We start from the raw sequence: 17,692 nt of genomic DNA on the forward strand, positions 1-17,692 counted from the left end.
TGAGCACCCAGCACCCCGAGAACTGAGCACCCAGCACCCTGAGTACTGAGCACTGAGCACCCAGCACCCCGAGCACTGAGCACCCAGCACCCTGAGCACTGAGCACCCAGCACCCCGAGAACTGAGCACCCAGCACCCTGAGTAATGAGCACTGAGCACCCAGCACCCTGAGTACTGAGCACCCAGCACCCTGAGCACTGAGCACTGAGCACCCTGAGCACTGAGTACTGAGCACCGAGCACCCCGAGAACTGAGCACCCAGCACCCTGAGCACTGAGCACCCAGCACCCTGAGTACTGAGCACTGAGCACCCAGCACCCCGAGAACTGAGCACCCAGCACCCTGAGTACTGAGCACTGAGCACCCAGCACCCCGAGCACTGAGAACCCAGCACCCTGAGCACTGAGCACCCTGCACCCCGAGCACTGAGCACCCAGCACCCTGAGTACTGAGCACTGAGCACCCAGCACCCCGAGCACTGAGCACCCAGCACCCTGAGCACTGAGCACCGAACACCCTGAGTACTGAGCACCCAGCACCCTGAGCACTGAGCACCGAACACCCTGAGCACTGAGCACCCAGCACCCTGAGCACTGAGCACCCAGCACCCGAGTACTGAGCACCCAGCACCCTGAGCACTGAGCACCCAGCACCCTGAGCACTGAGCACCGAACACCCTGAGTACTGAGCACCCAGCACCCTGAGCACTGAGCACCGAACACCCTGAGCACTGAGCACCCAGCACCCTGAGTACTGAGCACCCAGCACCCTGAGTACTGAACACCCAGCACCCTGAGTACTGAGCACCCAGCACCCTGAGCACTGAGCACCGAACACCCTGAGCACTGAGCACCCAGCACCCTGAGCACTGAGCACCCAGCACCCTGAGTACTGAACACCCAGCACCCTGAGTACTGAGCACCCAGCACCCTGAGCACTGAGCACCCAGCACCCTGAGCACTGAGCACCCAGCACCCTGAGTACTGAACACCCAGCACCCTGAGTACTGAGCACCCAGCACCCTGAGCACTGAGCACCGAACACCCTGAGCACTGAGCACCCAGCACCCTGAGTACTGAGCACCGATCACCCTGAGCACTGAGCACCCAGAACCCCGAGCACTGAGCACCCAGCACCCTGAGTACTGCGCACCCAGCACCCCGAGCACTGAGCACCCAGCACCCTGAGTAATGAGCACCCTGAGTACTGAGCACCGATCACCCTGAGCACTGAGCTCCCAGCACCCTGAGTACTGAGCACCCAGCAGGCTGAGCACTGAGCACCCAGCACCCTGAGTACTGAGCACCCAGCACCCTGAGCACTGAGCACCCAGCACCCTGAGTACTGAGCACCCAGCACCCTGAGCACTGAGCACCCAGCACCCTGAGTACTGAGCACCCAGCACCCCGAGCACTGAGCACCCAGCACCCCGAGAATGAGCACCCAGCACCCCGAGTACTGAGCACCGAGCACCCTGAGCACTGAGCACCCAGCACCCTGAGTACTGAGCACCCAGCACCCTGAGCACTGAGCACCGAGCACCCTGAGTACTGAGCACCCAGCACCCTGAGCACTGAGCACCCAGCACCCTGAGTACTGAGCACCCAGCACCCTGAGTACTGAACACCCAGCACCCTGAGCACTGAGCACTGAGCACCCTGAGCACTGAGTACTGAGCACCGAGCACCCCGAGAACTGAGCACCCAGCACCCTGAGTACTGAGCACCAAGCACCCTGACTACTGAGCACCCAGCACGCTGAGCACTGAGCACCCAGCACCCTGAGTACTGAACACCCAGCACCCCGAGTACTGAGCACCCAGCACCCTGAGTACTGAACACCCAGCACCCTGAGTACTGAGCACCCAGCACCCTGAGTACTGAGCACCCAGCACCCTGAGCACTGAGCACCCAGCACCCTGAGTACTGAGCACCCAACACCCCAAGCACTGAGCACCCTGAGTACTGAGCACCCAGCACAATGAGTACTGAGCACCCAGCACCCTGAGAACTGAGCACCCAGCACCCTGAGTAGTGAGCACCCAACGTACTGAGCACCGAGCACCCCGAGCACTGAGCACCCAGCACCCTAAGTACTGAGCACCGATCACCCCGAGCACTGAGCACCCAGCACCCTGAGTAGTGAGCACCCAACGTACTGAGCACCGAGCACCCCGAGCACTGAGCACCCAGCACCCTGAGTACAGAGCACCGATCACCCCCAGCACTGAGCACCCAGCACCCTGAGTACTGAGCTCCGAGCACCCCGAGCACTGAGCACCCAGGGCCCCGAGCACTGAGGACCCAGCACCCTGAGCGCTTAGCACCCAACACCCTGAGTACTGAGCACCCAGCACCCCGAGCACTGAGCACCCAGCACCCTGAGCACTGAGCACCCAGCACCCTGAGCACTGATCACCCAGCACCCTGAGCACTGAGCACCCAGCACCCTGAGTACTGAGCACCCAGCACCCTGAGTACTGAGCACTCAGCACCCTGAGTACTGAGCACCGAGCACCCCGAGCACTGATCACCCAGCACCCTGAGCACTGAGCACCCTGAGGACTGAGCACCCAGCACCCTGAGCACTGAACACCCAGCACACTGAGTACTGAGCACCGATCACCCTGAGCACTGAGCACCCAGAACCCCGAGCACTGAGCACCCAGCACCCTGAGTACTGAGCACCCAGCACCCTGAGCACTGAGCACCCAGCACCCTGAGTAATGAGCACCCTGAGTACTGAGCACCGATCACCCTGAGCACTGAGCTCCCAGCACCCTGAGAACTGAGCACCCAGCACGCTGAGCACTGAGCACCCAGCACCCTGAGTACTGAGCACCCAGCACCCTGAGCACTGAACACCCAGCACCCTGAGTACTGAGCACCCAGCACCCTGAGCACTGAGCACCCAGCACCCTGAGCACTGAGCACTGAGCACCCTGAGCACTGAGTACTGAGCACCGAGCACCCAGAGAACTGAGCACCCAGCACCCGGAGTACTGAGCACCCAGCACCCTGAGTACTGAGCACCCAGCACCCCGAGCACTGAGCACCCAGCACCCTGAGCACTGAGCACCCTGCACCCCGAGCACTGAGCACCCAGCACCCTGAGTACTGAGCACTGAGCACCCAGCACCCCGAGCACTGAGCACCCAGCACCCTGAGCACTGAGCACCCAGCACCCGAGTACTGAGCACCCAGCACCCTGAGCACTGAGCACCCAGCACCCTGAGTACTGAACACCCAGCACCCCGAGTACTGAGCACCCAGCACCCTGAGTACTGAACACCCAGCACCCCGAGTACTGAGCACCCAGCACCCTGAGCACTGAGCACCGAGCACCCTGAGCACTGAGCACCCAGCACCCTGAGTACTGAGCACCGATCACCCTGAGCACTGAGCACCCAGAACCCCGAGCACTGAGCACCCAGCACCCTGAGTACTGAGCACCCAGCACCCCGAGCACTGAGCACCCAGCACCCTGAGCACTGAGCACCCAGCACCCTGAGTACTGAGCACCCAGCACCCTGAGTACTGAACACCCAGCACCCTGAGCACTGAGCACTGAGCACCCTGAGCACTGAGTACTGAGCACCGAGCACCCCGAGAACTGAGCACCCAGCACCCTGAGTACTGAGCACCAAGCACCCTGACTACTGAGCACCCAGCACCCTGAGCACTGAGCACCCAGCACCCTGAGTACTGAACACCCAGCACCCCGAGTACTGAGCACCCAGCACCCTGAGTACTGAACACCCAGCACCCTGAGTACTGAGCACCCAGCACCCTGAGTACTGAGCACCCAGCACCCTGAGCACTGAGCACCCAGCACCCTGAGTACTGAGCACCCAACACCCCAAGCACTGAGCACCCTGAGTACTGAGCACCCAGCACCCTGAGTACTGAGCACCCAGCACCCTGAGAACTGACCACCCAGCACCCTGAGTAGTGAGCACCCAACGTACTGAGCACCGAGCACCCCGAGCACTGAGCACCCAGCACCCTAAGTACTGAGCACCGATCACCCCGAGCACTGAGCACCCAGCACCCTGAGTAGTGAGCACTCAACGTACTGAGCACCGAGCACCCCGAGCACTGAGCACCCAGCACCCTGAGTACAGAGCACCGATCACCCCCAGCACTGAGCACCCAGCACCCTGAGTACTGAGCTCCTAGCACCCCGAGCACTGAGCACCCAGGGCCCCGAGCACTGAGGACCCAGCACCCTGAGCACTTAGCACCCAACACCCTGAGTACTGAGCACCCAGCACCCCGAGCACTGAGCACCCAGCACCCTGAGCACTGAGCACCCAGCACCCTGAGCACTGATCACCCAGCACCCTGAGCACTGAGCACCCAGCACCCTGAGTACTGAGCACCCAGCACCCTGAGTACTGAGCACTCAGCACCCTGAGTACTGAGCACCGAGCACCCCGAGCACTGAGCACCCAGCACCCTGAGCACTGAGCACCCTGAGGACTGAGCACCCAGCACCCTGAGCACTGAGCACCCAGCACACTGAGTACTGAGCACCGATCACCCTGAGCACTGAGCACCCAGAACCCCGAGCACTGAGCACCCAGCACCCTGAGTACTGAGCACCCAGCACCCTGAGCACTGAGCACCCAGCACCCTGAGTAATGAGCACCCTGAGTACTGAGCACCGATCACCCTGAGCACTGAGCTCCCAGCACCCTGAGAACTGAGCACCCAGCACGCTGAGCACTGAGCACCCAGCACCCTGAGTACTGAGCACCCAGCACCCTGAGCACTGAACACCCAGCACCCTGAGTACTGAGCACCCAGCACCCTGAGCACTGAGCACCCAGCACCCTGAGCACTGAGCACTGAGCACCCTGAGCACTGAGTACTGAGCACCGAGCACCCAGAGAACTGAGCACCCAGCACCCGGAGTACTGAGCACCCAGCACCCTGAGTACTGAGCACCCAGCACCCCGAGCACTGAGCACCCAGCACCCTGAGCACTGAGCACCCTGCACCCCGAGCACTGAGCACCCAGCACCCTGAGTACTGAGCACTGAGCACCCAGCACCCTGAGCACTGAGCACCCAGCACCCTGAGCACTGAGCACCCAGCACCCGAGTACTGAGCACCCAGCACCCTGAGCACTGAGCACCCAGCACCCTGAGTACTGAACACCCAGCACCCCGAGTACTGAGCACCCAGCACCCTGAGTACTGAACACCCAGCACCCCGAGTACTGAGCACCCAGCACCCTGAGCACTGAGCACCGAGCACCCTGAGCACTGAGCACCCAGCACCCTGAGTACTGAGCACCGATCACCCTGAGCACTGAGCACCCAGAACCCCGAGCACTGAGCACCCAGCACCCTGAGTACTGAGCACCCAGCACCCCGAGCACTGAGCACCCAGAACCCTGAGTAATGAGCACCCTGAGTACTGAGCACCGATCACCCTGAGCACTGAGCTCCCAGCACCCTGAGTACTGAGCACCCAGCACGCTGAGCACTGAGCACCCAGCACCCTGAGTACTGAGCACCCAGCACCCTGAGCACTGAGCACCCAGCACCCTGAGTACTGAGCACCCAGCACCCTGAGCACTGAGCACCCAGCACCCTGAGTACTGAGCACCCAGCACCCCGAGCACTGAGCACCCAGCACCCCGAGAATGAGCACCCAGCACCCCGAGTACTGAGCACCCAGCACCCTGAGCACTGAGCACCCAGCACCCTGAGTACTGAGCACCCAGCACCCTGAGTACTGAACACCCAGCACCCTGAGCACTGAGCACTGAGCACCCTGAGCACTGAGTACTGAGCACCAAGCACCCCGAGAACTGAGCACCCAGCACCCTGAGTACTGAGCACCCAGCACCCTGACTACTGAGCACCCAGCACCCTGAGCACTGAGCACCCAGCACCCTGAGTACTGAACACCCAGCACCCCGAGTACTGAGCACCCAGCACCCTGAGTACTGAACACCCAGCACCCTGAGTACTGAGCACCCAGCACCCTGAGTACTGAGCACCCAGCACCCTGAGCACTGAGCACCCAGCACCCTGAGTACTGAGCACCCAACACCCCAAGCACTGAGCACCCTGAGTACTGAGCACCCAGCACCCTGAGTACTGAACACCCAGCACCCTGAGAACTGAGCACCCAGCACCCTGAGTTGTGAGCACCCAACGTACTGAGCACCGAGCACCCCGAGCACTGAGCACCCAGCACCCTGAGTACTGAGCACCGATCACCCCGAGCACTGAGCAGCAAGCACCCTGAGTAGTGAGCACCCAACGTACTGAGCACCGAGCACCCCGAGCACTGAGCACCCAGCACCCTGAGTACTGAGCACCGATCACCCCCAGCACTGAGCACCCAGCACCCTGAGTACTGAGCTCTGAGCACCCCGAGCACTGAGCACCCAGCGCCCCGAGCACTGAGCACCCAGCACCCTGAGCACTTAGCACCCAGCACCCTGAGTACTGAGCACCCAGCACCCCGAGCACTGAGCACCCAGCACCCTGAGCACTGAGCACCCAGCACCCTGAGCACTGATCACCCAGCACCCTGAGCACTGAGCACCCAGCACCCTGAGTACTGAGCACCCAGCAGCCGAGTACTGAGCACCCAGCACCCTGAGCAGTGAGCACCCAGCTCCCTGAGTACTGAACACCCAGCACGCTGAGTACTGAGGACCCAGCACCCCGAGCACTGAGCCCCCAGCACCCTGAGTACTGAGCACTGAGCACCCAGCATCCCGAGCACTGAGCACCCAGCATCCTGAGTACTGAGCACTGAGCACCCAGCACCCCGAGCATTGAGCACCCAGCACCCTGAGCACTGAGCACCCAGCAGCCGAATACTGAGCACCCAGCACCCTGAGTACTGAGCACCCAGCACCCTGAGTACTGAGCACCCAGCACCCCGAGTAGTGAGCACCCAGCACCCTGAGTACTGAGCACCCAGCACCCCGAGCACTGAGCACCCAGCACCCTGAGTAGTGAGCACCCAACGTATTGAGCACCGAGCACCCCGAGCACTGAGCACCCAGCACCCTGAGTACTGAGCACCGAGCACCCCGAGCACTGAGCACCCAGCACCCTGAGTACTGAGCTCCGAGCACCCCGAGCACTGAGCACCCAGCACCCCGATCACCGAGCACCCTGAGCACTGAGCACCCAGCACCCTGAGTACTGAGCACCCAGCACCCTGAGCAATGAGCACCCTGAGCACTGAGCACCCAGCACCCAGAGCACTGAGCACCCAGCACCCTGAGCACTGAGCACCCAGCACCCTGAGTACTGAGCACCCAGCACCCTGAGTACTGAGCACCCAGACCCCGAGCACTGAGCACCCAGCACCCCTAGCACTGTGCACCCAGCACCCTGAGTACTGAGAACCCAGCACCCTGAGTACTGAGCACCCAGCACCCTGAGCACTGAGCACCCAGCAGCCCGAGCACTGAGCACCCAGCATCCTGAGCACTGAGTACTGAGCACCCAGCACCCTGAGCACTGAGCACCCAGCACCCTGAGCACTGAGCACCCAGCACCCCGAGTACTGAGCACCCAGCACCCTGAGCACTGAGCACCCAGCACCCTGAGTACTGAGCACTGAGCACCCAGCACCCCGAGAACTGAGCACCCAGCACCCTGAGCACTGAGCACCCAGCTCCCTGAGTACTGAACACCCAGCACGCTGAGTACTGAGCACCAAGCACCCCGAGCACTGAGCACCCAGCACCCTGAGTACTGAGCACTGAGCACCCAGCATCCCGAGCACTGAGCACCCAGCACCCTGAGTACTGAGCACTGAGCACCCAGCACCCCGAGCACTGAGCACCCAGCACCCTGAGCACTGAGCACCCAGCAGCCGAGTACTGAGCACCCAGCACCCTGAGTACTGAGCACCCAGCACCCTGAGTACTGAGCATCCAGCACCCTGAGCACTGAGCATCCAGCACCCCGAGCACTGAGCACCCAGCACCCCGAGCACTGAGCACCCAGCACCCCGAGCACTGAGCACCCAGCACCCTGAGTACTGAGCACCCAGCACCCTGAGTACTGAGCACCCAGCACCCTGAGCACTGAGCACCCAGCACCCTGAGTACTGAGCACCCAACTCCCCAAGCACAGAGCACCCTGAGTACTGAGCACCCAGCACCGCAAGCACTGAGCACCCTGAGTACTGAGCACCCAGCACCCTGAGTACTGAGCACCCAGCACCCTGAGGACGGAGCACCCAACACCCCAAGCACTGAGCACCCTGAGTACTGAGCACCCAGCACCCCAAGCACTGAGCCCCCTGAGTACTGAGCACCCAGCACCCTGAGTACTGAGCACCCAGCACCCTGAGGATTGAGCACCCAGCACCCCGAGCACTGAGCAACCAGCACTCTGAGCACTGAGCACCCTGAGTACTGAGCCCCCAGCACCCTGAGCACTGAGCACCGAGAACCCTGAGCACTGAGCAGCCAGCACCCTGAGTACTGATCACCGATCACCATGAGCACTGAGCACCCAGAACCCCGAGCACTGAGCACCCAGCACCCTGAGTACTGAGCACCCAGCACCACGAGCACTGAGCACCCAGCACCCTGAGTAATGAGCACCCTGAGTACTGAGCACCGATCACCCTGAGCACTGAGCTCCCAGCACCCTGAGTACTGAGCACCCAGCACGCTGAGCACTGAGCACCCAGCACCCTGAGTACTGAGCACCCAGCACCCTGAGCACTGAGCACCCAGCACCCTGTGTACTGAGCACCCAGCACCCTGAGCACTGAGCACCCAGCACCCTGAGTACTGAGCACCCAGCACCCCGAGCACTGAGCACCCAGCACCCCGAGAATGAGCACCCAGCACCCCGAGTACTGAGCACCGAGCACCCTGAGCACTGAGCACCCAGCACCCTGAGTACTGAGCACCCAGCACCCTGAGCACTGACCACCGAGCACCCCGAGTACTGAGCACCCAGCACCCTGAGCACTGAGCACCCAGCACCCTGAGTACTGAGCACCCAGCACCCTGAGTACTGAACACCCAGCACCCTGAGCACTGAGCACTGAGCACCCTGAGCACTGAGTACTGAGCACCGAGCACCCCGAGAACTGAGCACCCAGCACCCGGAGTACTGAGCACACAGCACCCTGAGTACTGAGCACCCAGCACCCTGAGAACTGAGCACCCAGCACCCTGAGTTGTGAGCACCCAACGTACTGAGCACCGAGCACCCCGAGCACTGAGCACCCAGCACCCTGAGTACTGAGCACCGATCACCCCGAGCACTGAGCACCCAGCACCCAGAGTAGTGAGCACCCAACGTACTGAGCACCGAGCACCCCGAGCACTGAGCACCCAGCACCCTGAGTACTGAGCACCGATCACCCCCAGCACTGAGCACCCAGCACCCTGAGTACTGAGCTCCGAGCACCCCGAGCACTGAGCACCCAGCGCCCCGAGCACTGAGCACCCAGCACACTGAGCACTTAGCACCCAGCACCCTGAGTACTGAGCACCCAGCACCCCGAGCACTGAGCACCCAGCACCCTGAGCACTGAGCACCCAGCACCCTGAGCACTGATCACCCAGCACCCTGAGCACTGAGCACCCAGCACCCTGAGTACTGAGCACCCAGCAACCTGAGTACTGAGCACTCAGCCCCCTGAGTACTGAGCACCGAGCACCCCGAGCACTGTGCACCCAGCACCCTGAGCACTGAGCACCCTGAGGACTGAGCACCCAGCACCCTGAGCACTGAGCACCCAGCACCCTGAGTACTGAACACCGATCACCCTGAGCACTGAGCACCCAGAACCCCGAGCACTGAGCACCCAGCACCCTGAGTACTGAGCACCCAGCACCCTGAGCACTGAGCACACAGCACCCTGAGTAATGAGCACCCTGAGTACTGAGCACCGATCACCCTGAGCACTGAGCTCACAGCACCCTGAGAACTGAGCACCCAGCACGCTGAGCACTGAGCACCCAGCACCCTGAGTACTGAGCACCCAGCACCCTGAGCACTGAACACCCAGCACCCTGAGTACTGAGCACCCAGCACCCTGAGCACTGAGCACCCAGCACCCTGAGTACTGAGCACCCAGCACCAAGAGCACTGAGCACCCAGCACCCCGAGAATGAGCACCCAGCAGCCCGAGTACTGAGCAACGAGCACCCTGAGCACTGAGCACCCAGCACCCTGAGTACTGTTCACCCAGCACCCTGAGCACTGAGCACCGAGCACCCCGAGTACTGAGCACCCAGCAACCTGAGCACTGAGCACCCAGCACCCTGAGTACTGAGCACCCAGCACCCTGAGTACTGAACACCCAGCACCCTGAGCTCTGAGCACTGAGCACCCTGAGCACTGAGTACTGAGCACCGAGCACCCCGAGAACTGAACACCCAGCACCCGGAGTACTGAGCACCCAGCACCCTGAGTACTGAGCACCCAGCACCCCGAGCACTGAACACCCAGCACCCTGAGCACTGAGCACCCAGCACCCTGAGTACTGAGCACTGAGCACCCAGCACCCCGAGCACTGAGCACCCAGCACCCTGAGTACTGAGCACTGACCACCCAGCACCCCGAGCACTGAGCACCCAGCACCCTGAGCACTGAGCACACTGCACCCCGAGCACTGAGCACCCAGCACCCTGAGTACTGAGCACTGAGCACCCAGCACCCCGAGCACTGAGCACCCAGCACCCTGAGTACTGAGGACTGAGCACCCAGCACCCCGAGCACTGAGCACCCAGCACCCTGAGCACTGAGCACCCAGCACCCGAGTACTGAGCACCCAGCACCCTGAGCACTGAGCACCCAGCACCCTGAGTACTGAGCACCCAGCACCCTGAGTACTGAGCACCAAGCACCCTGAGTACTGAACACCCAGCACCCTGAGCACTGAGCACTGAGCACCCTGAGCACTGAGTACTGAGCACCGAGCACCCCGAGAACTGAGCACCCATCACCCTGAGCAGTGAGCACCCAGCTCCCTGAGTACTGAACACCCAGCACGCTGAGTACTGAGGACCCAGCACCCCGAGCACTGAGCCCCCAGCACCCTGAGTACTGAGCACTGAGCACCCAGCATCCCGAGCACTGAGCACCCAGCATCCTGAGTACTGAGCACTGAGCACCCAGCACCCCGAGCACTGAGCACCCAGCACCCTGAGCACTCAGCACCCAGCAGCTGAATACTGAGCACCCAGCACCCTGAGTACTGAGCACCCAGCACCCTGAGTACTGAACACCCAGCACCCCGAGTAGTGAGCACCCAGCACCCTGAGTACTGAGCACCCAGCACCCCGAGCACTGAGCACCCAGCACCCTGAGTAGTGAGCACCCAACGTATTGAGCACCGAGCACCCCGAGCACTGAGCACCCAGCACCCTGAGTACTGAGCACCGAGCACCCCGAGCACTGAGCACCCAGCACCCTGAGTACTGAGCTCCGAGCACCCCGAGCACTGAGCACCCAGCGCCCCGATCACCGAGCACCCTGAGCACTGAGCACCCAGCACCCTGAGTACTGAGCACCCAGCACCCTGAGCAATGAGCACCCTGAGCACTGAGCACCCAGCACCCAGAGCACTGAGCACCCAGCACCCTGAGTACTGAGCACCCAGCACCCTGAGCAATGAGCACCCTGAGCACTGAGCACCCAGCACCCAGAGCACTGAGCACCCAGCACCCTGAGCACTGAGCACCCAGCACCCTGAGTACTGAGCACCCAGCACCCTGAGTACTGAGCACCCAGACCCCGAGCACTGAGCACCCAGCACCCCTAGCACTGTGCACCCAGCACCCTGAGTACTGAGAACCCAGCACCCTGAGTACTGAGCACCCAGCACCCTGAGCACTGAGCACCCAGCAGCCCGAGCACTGAGCACCCAGCATCCTGAGCACTGAGTACTGAGCACCCAGCACCCTGAGCACTGAGCACCCAGCACCCTGAGCACTGAGCACCCAGCACCCCGAGTACTGAGCACCCAGCACCCTGAGCACTGAGCACCCAGCACCCTGAGTACTGAGCACTGAGCACCCAGCACCCCGAGAACTGAGCACCCAGCACCCTGAGCACTGAGCACCCAGCTCCCTGAGTACTGAACACCCAGCACGCTGAGTACTGAGCACCAAGCATCCCGAGCACTGAGCACCCAGCACCCTGAGTACTGAGCACTGAGCACCCAGCATCCCGAGCACTGAGCACCCAGCACCCTGAGTACTGAGCACTGAGCACCCAGCACCCCGAGCACTGAGCACCCAGCACCCTGAGCACTGAGCACCCAGCAGCCGAGTACTGAGCACCCAGCACCCTGAGTACTGAGCACCCAGCACCCTGAGTACTGAGCACCCAGCACCCTGAGGATTGAGCACCCAGCACCCCGAGCACTGAGCAACCAGCACTCTGAGCACTGAGCACCCTGAGTACTGAGCCCCCAGCACCCTGAGCACTGAGCACCGAGAACCCTGAGCACTGAGCACCCAGCACCCTGAGTACTGATCACCGATCACCATGAGCACTGAGCACCCAGAACCCCGAGCACTGAGCACCCAGCACCCTGAGTACTGAGCACCCAGCACCACGAGCACTGAGCACCCAGCACCCTGAGTAATGAGCACCCTGAGTACTGAGCACCGATCACCCTGAGCACTGAGCTCCCAGCACCCTGAGTACTGAGCACCCAGCACGCTGAGCACTGAGCACCCAGCACCCTGAGTACTGAGCACCCAGCACCCTGAGCACTGAGCACCCAGCACCCTGTGTACTGAGCACCCAGCACCCTGAGCACTGAGCACCCAGCACCCTGAGTACTGAGCACCCAGCACCCCGAGCACTGAGCACCCAGCACCCCGAGAATGAGCACCCAGCACCCCGAGTACTGAGCACCGAGCACCCTGAGCACTGAGCACCCAGCACCCTGAGTACTGAGCACCCAGCACCCTGAGCACTGACCACCGAGCACCCCGAGTACTGAGCACCCAGCACCCTGAGCACTGAGCACCCAGCACCCTGAGTACTGAGCACCCAGCACCCTGAGTACTGAACACCCAGCACCCTGAGCACTGAGCACTGAGCACCCTGAGCACTGAGTACTGAGCACCGAGCACCCCGAGAACTGAGCACCCAGCACCCGGAGTACTGAGCACCCAGCACCCTGAGTACTGAGCACCCAGCACCCTGAGAACTGAGCACCCAGCACCCTGAGTTGTGAGCACCCAACGTACTGAGCACCGAGCACCCCGAGCACTGAGCACCCAGCACCCTGAGTACTGAGCACCGATCACCCCGAGCACTGAGCACCCAGCACCCAGAGTAGTGAGCACCCAACGTACTGAGCACCGAGCACCCCGAGCACTGAGCACCCAGCACACTGAGTACTGAGCACCGATCACCCCCAGCACTGAGCACCCAGCACCCTGAGTACTGAGCTCCGAGCACCCCGAGCACTGAGCACCCAGCGCCCCGAGCACTGAGCACCCAGCACACTGAGCACTTAGCACCCAGCACCCTGAGTACTGAGCACCCAGCACCCCGAGCACTGAGCACCCAGCACCCTGAGCACTGAGCACCCAGCACCCTGAGCACTGATCACCCAGCACCCTGAGCACTGAGCACCCAGCACCCTGAGTACTGAGCACCCAGCAACCTGAGTACTGAGCACTCAGCCCCCTGAGTACTGAGCACCGAGCACCCCGAGCACTGTGCACCCAGCACCCTGAGCACTGAGCACCCTGAGGACTGAGCACCCAGCACCCTGAGCACTGAGCACCCAGCACCCTGAGTACTGAACACCGATCACCCTGAGCACTGAGCACCCAGAACCCCGAGCACTGAGCACCCAGCACCCTGAGTACTGAGCACCCAGCACCCTGAGCACTGAGCACCCAGCACCCTGAGTAATGAGCACCCTGAGTACTGAGCACCGATCACCCTGAGCACTGAGCTCACAGCACCCTGAGAACTGAGCACCCAGCACGCTGAGCACTGAGCACCCAGCACCCTGAGTACTGAGCACCCAGCACCCTGAGCACTGAACACCCAGCACCCTGAGTACTGAGCACCCAGCACCCTGAGCACTGAGCACCCAGCACCCTGAGTACTGAGCACCCAGCACCAAGAGCACTGAGCACCCAGCACCCCGAGAATGAGCACCCAGCAGCCCGAGTACTGAGCAACGAGCACCCTGAGCACTGAGCACCCAGCACCCTGAGTACTGTTCACCCAGCACCCTGAGCACTGAGCACCGAGCACCCCGAGTACTGAGCACCCAGCAACCTGAGCACTGAGCACCCAGCACCCTGAGTACTGAGCACCCAGCACCCTGAGTACTGAACACCCAGCACCCTGAGCTCTGAGCACTGAGCACCCTGAGCACTGAGTACTGAGCACCGAGCACCCCGAGAACTGAACACCCAGCACCCGGAGTACTGAGCACCCAGCACCCTGAGTACTGAGCACCCAGCACCCCGAGCACTGAACACCCAGCACCCTGAGCACTGAGCACCCAGCACCCTGAGTACTGAGCACTGAGCACCCAGCACCCCGAGCACTGAGCACCCAGCACCCTGAGTACTGAGCACTGAGCACCCAGCACCCCGAGCACTGAGCACCCAGCACCCTGAGCACTGAGCACACTGCACCCCGAGCACTGAGCACCCAGCACCCTGAGTACTGAGCACTGAGCACCCAGCACCCCGAGCACTGAGCACCCAGCACCCTGAGTACTGAGGACTGAGCACCCAGCACCCCGAGCACTGAGCACCCAGCACCCTGAGCACTGAGCACCCAGCACCCGAGTACTGAGCACCCAGCACCCTGAGCACTGAGCACCCAGCACCCTGAGTACTGAGCACCCAGCACCCCGAGTACTGAGCACCAAGCACCCTGAGTACTGAACACCCAGCACCCTGAGCACTGAGCACTGAGCACCCTGAGCACTGAGTACTGAGCACCGAGCACCCCGAGAACTGAGCACCCATCACCCTGAGCAGTGAGCACCCAGCTCCCTGAGTACTGAACACCCAGCACGCTGAGTACTGAGGACCCAGCACCCCGAGCACTGAGCCCCCAGCACCCTGAGTACTGAGCACTGAGCACCCAGCATCCCGAGCACTGAGCACCCAGCATCCTGAGTACTGAGCACTGAGCACCCAGCACCCCGAGCACTGAGCACCCAGCACCCTGAGCACTCAGCACCCAGCAGCTGAATACTGAGCACCCAGCACCCTGAGTACTGAGCACCCAGCACCCTGAGTACTGAACACCCAGCACCCCGAGTAGTGAGCACCCAGCACCCTGAGTACTGAGCACCCAGCACCCCGAGCACTGAGCACCCAGCACCCTGAGTAGTGAGCACCCAACGTATTGAGCACCGAGCACCCCGAGCACTGAGCACCCAGCACCCTGAGTACTGAGCACCGAGCACCCCGAGCACTGAGCACCCAGCACCCTGAGTACTGAGCTCCGAGCACCCCGAGCACTGAGCACCCAGCGCCCCGATCACCGAGCACCCTGAGCACTGAGCACCCAGCACCCTGAGTACTGAGCACCCAGCACCCTGAGCAATGAGCACCCTGAGCACTGAGCACCCAGCACCCAGAGCACTGAGCACCCAGCACCCTGAGCACTGAGCACCCAGCAACCTGAGTACTGAGCACCCAGCACCCTGAGTACTGAGCACCCAGACCCTGAGCACTGAGCACCCAGCACCCCTAGCACTGTGCACCCAGCACCCTGAGTACTGAGAACCCAGCACCCTGAGTACTGAGCACCCAGCACCCTGAGCACTGAGCACCCAGCAGCCCGAGCACTGAGCACCCAGCATCCTGAGCACTGAGTACTGAGCACCCAGCACCCTGAGCACTGAGCACCCAGCACCCTGAGCACTGAGCACCCAGCACCCCGAGTACTGAGCACCCAGCACCCTGAGCACTGAGCACCCAGCACCCTGAGTACTGAGCACTGAGCACCCAGCACCCCGAGAACTGAGCACCCAGCACCCTGAGCACTGAGCACCCAGCTCCCTGAGTACTGAACACCCAGCACGCTGAGTACTGAGCACCCAGCACCCCGAGCACTGAGCACCCAGCACCCTGAGTACTGAGCACTGAGCACCCAGCATCCCGAGCACTGAGCACCCAGCACCCTGAGTACTGAGCACTGAGCACCCAGCACCCCGAGCACTGAGCACCCAGCACCCTGAGCACTGAGCACCCAGCAGCCGAGTACTGAGCACCCAGCACCCTGAGTACTGAGCACCCAGCACCCTGAGTACTGAGCATCCAGCACCCTGAGCACTGAGCATCCAGCACCCCGAGCACTGAGCACCCAGCACCCCGAGCACTGAGCACCCAGCACCCCGAGCACTGAGCACCCAGCACCCTGAGTACTGAGCACCCAGCACCCTGAGTACTGAGCACCCAGCACCCTGAGCACTGAGCACCCAGCACCCTGAGTACTGAGCACCCAACACCCCAAGCACAGAGCACCCTGAGTACTGAGCACCCAGCACCGCAAGCACTGAGCACCCTGAGTACTGAGCACACAGCACCCTGAGTACTGAGCACCCAGCACCCTGAGGACGGAGCACCCAACACCCCAAGCACTGAGCACCCTGAGTACTGAGCACCCAGCACCCTGAGGAATGAGCATCCAGCACCCCGAGCACTGAGCAACCAGCACCCTGAGCACTGAGCACCCTGAGTAATGAGCCCCCAGCACCCTGAGCACTCAGCACCGAGCACCCTGAGCACTGAGCACCCAGCACCCTGAGTACTGAGCACCGATCACCCTGAGCACTGAGCACCCAGAACCCCGAGCACTGAGCACCCAGCACCCTGAGTACTGAGCACCCAGCACCCCGAGCACTGAGCACCCAGCACCCTGAGTAATGAGCACCCTGAGTACTGAGCACCGATCACCCTGAGCACTGAGCTCCCAGCACCCTGAGTACTGAGCACCCAGCACGCTGAGCACTGAGCACCCAGCACCCTGAGTACTGAGCACATTGAGCACTGAGCACCCAGCACCCCGAGACTGAGCACCCAGCACCCCGAGTACTGAGCACCCAGCACCCTGAGCACTGAGCATCCAGCACCCTGAGCACTGAGCACCCAGCACCCCGAGCACTGAGCACCCAGCACCCTGAGCACTGAGCATCCAGCACCCTGAGCACTGAGCATCCAGCACCCCGAGCACTGAGCACCCAGCACCCCGAGCACTGAGCACCCAGCACCCTGAGTACTGAGCACCCAGCACCCTGAGTACTGAGCACCCAGCACCCTGAGCACTGAGCACCCAGCACCCTGAGTACTGAGCACCCAAAACCCCAAGCACAGAGAACCCTGAGTACTGAGCACCCAGCACCCCAAGCACTGAGCACCCTGAGTACTGATCACCAAGCACCCTGAGTACTGAGCAGCCAGCACCCTGAGGACTGAGCACCCAACACCCCAAGCACTGAGCACCCTGAGTACTGAGCACCCAGCACCCCAAGCACTGAGCACCCTGAGTACTGAGCACCCAGCACCCTGAGTACTGAGCACCCAGCACCCTGAGGAATGAGCACCCAGCACCCCGAGCACTGAGCAACCAGCACCCTGAGCACTGAGCACCCTGAGTACTGAGCACCCAGCACCCTGAGCACTGAGCACCGAGCACCATGAGCACTGAGCACCCAGCACCCTGAGTACTGAGCAC

The sequence above is a fragment of the Microtus oregoni genome, unplaced genomic scaffold, assembly GCF_018167655.1.
Source record: "Microtus oregoni isolate MIOR12 unplaced genomic scaffold, Mior012 000051F_ref0000332, whole genome shotgun sequence".
Taxonomy (NCBI): Eukaryota; Metazoa; Chordata; class Mammalia; order Rodentia; family Cricetidae; genus Microtus; species Microtus oregoni.